General features: G+C 34.8%; 1 long non-coding RNA gene across 1 annotated transcript; it reads right to left on the bottom strand.

Annotated features, from left to right (window-relative positions):
* Window positions 1-540: 540 nt before the first annotated feature.
* Window positions 541-1,684, bottom strand: LOC107961507 (uncharacterized). The gene is made up of 2 exons (XR_001701314.2): window positions 1,139-1,684; window positions 541-900 (listed from the first exon to the last, which is right to left on the bottom strand). It is a non-coding gene; the product is annotated as an uncharacterized lncRNA (long non-coding RNA).
* Window positions 1,685-2,091: the final 407 nt, after the last annotated feature.

Below are 2,091 nucleotides of genomic sequence, written 5' to 3'. Positions count from 1 at the left end.
GATTTTGGTTATTCCAATGCATGTCATAGGAAAAATGCAGAAATTCCCATTTAAAATATCCATCACTATAGTAAACTTTTATAAAAAGTTGAAATAGATTTATGGGATCCAACTCCTAGACATTCTAATGGATTCAGATATTATATTGTTTTGATCATGGATATGCTTTCTCACTAAAAAATCAGAAGCTCCTACTGTTGTCATACGATTTCTATTTGTGACGAAAATATATTTGATAGGAAAAAGAAAAGAGATATAGACTGACAATGGAAAGTTTAGAACCTTAAAACGTTATTTTCTGTATAATTGTATTATTCATAGATTAATATGCCATCAAACACTTTCTTAAAATAGCTTAGTTGCCAAGTTGTTGAGATTGGGCTCACATTGCTTACACAACCTTCAATCCTTTAACCTTCTACAATTATGCATTCTATTCAACTGTGTTCATCATGAACCGACAGCCACTAAAGCTATTCACAATAATATCCTCATGGGATGTTGTTCGCAAGCAAACCAAATTATGACTTCTTAAAAGCCTTTAGTTTTAAGTCCTTCCTTCATCTTAGACCTTTCAATAAACACAAATTGGATTTTCATTCCTTGTGTAGAGGCCCAATTTCGCCCTGGCCTAAGACCCACAAAAAATAATAAACAGGAATAAAAGCCCAAATTTTCATACAGTCCATTACAATATGGAAAGCCCAATTTAAAACCCAAAACTAATAAAACCCTAAGACCCAATTACATTGGCCCAAATAGCCCAAAGCTCAAACCATGTTTGCAGCAAACCCTAGCCCTTGTGCCGCAGCCAACTACTCCATGTATGGCCTCCTTGCGCCGCAACCACGACCACCTCGCCACGTTAGCACGCCCGTACGCCTCTACGTCGCCTTGTACCTGCAAATCAGGCTAAAATAACAGCACAAAATGGCAAAAAGAATGTATTTTTCTTTCTTTTTATTTCGGCTATATAAAGCCATACAAGGTTGTATTTTTTGGTTACAGAGAGAATACACGAAAATATACAATCATCAGAATCAAAAGAACAAAAGTTTCAAAGATCTATTTAATTTTATTTTTACTATTTTTATTTCTTATTTTGGAATGAATGTGTAGAAAAGGATAAAAATCCTACCTTTAGGCGCGTCTTCCTTCATTGTGGGGATTTCCAGCAATCCAAATTTCATAAAACCCATTCGGGTTCCGACGAGGGTCGAAAAAGCAACGAAAATGAAGGCTTCCCTTCGCTATTTACATTTTTTCCCTCTTTTTCTCTCTTATTTCCGTTTTGAATATCCTAGATCTAGATTTTTTTTATTTTTTATTTAAAGAGAAAAGGGAAAGGGTTTGGAAAGGGCTTAAAAAAGGGCCAGATCCGCGTGTCTCTAACCGTCGTTCACGGCGGGGCCACGACGGAGAGCCATTGAACCCTTTTGGCCAGCCCCAAACCCTTTTTAGAGAAAAAATGGGGAAAGCAGTTTTTTTTAGAGCAGAGACTAAATGAATTTTTGTCAAAAGAAATTAATTTTATAAGCTTGTAAAACGGCACCGTTTTGGTGCTTTATTTTCGGATGCTAAACGGTGCCATTTAGGTGCCAGACCCGCGACCCAACCAGCGTAGGCCTCAAGATCCGCGCATTTTCTAAAAGTGGGCGAATATTCATTTCATCTCTTTCACATTTTCGATTTGATTTTATTTAGTCCTTTGTGTACTTTTTATATTTTAAAGCGAACCACAGGATTTGTTTACCTTTTCAAATTAGTCCCTGGCTCGTTGATTCCCTGGGAAAAGGACGCGTGTCTAAGGATTGGATTTATTGCACATTCAGCCCTCGTACTTTTGCGCGGGTTTCGTTTGGGACCTGATTCTTTTTTTAAATTTGACCCTCTAATTTTATTTTAATCCCAATTCAATCCTTGACCCTATACTTTAAACTGTTTTATTATATATTATTTATTTTAAATATTTTTACATATTTTATTTAGTTTATACTGTTTTATATGTTAGTTGTTTTAAATTTTTTGTTTATTATTAAACTGTTTTATATTTTTAAATATTATTTATTTTAAATTTTCTTTTACATATTA

The sequence above is a fragment of the Gossypium hirsutum genome, chromosome A05, assembly GCF_007990345.1.
Source record: "Gossypium hirsutum isolate 1008001.06 chromosome A05, Gossypium_hirsutum_v2.1, whole genome shotgun sequence".
Taxonomy (NCBI): domain Eukaryota; kingdom Viridiplantae; phylum Streptophyta; class Magnoliopsida; order Malvales; family Malvaceae; genus Gossypium; species Gossypium hirsutum.
This window is presented reverse-complemented; position numbering and strand designations above follow the sequence as displayed.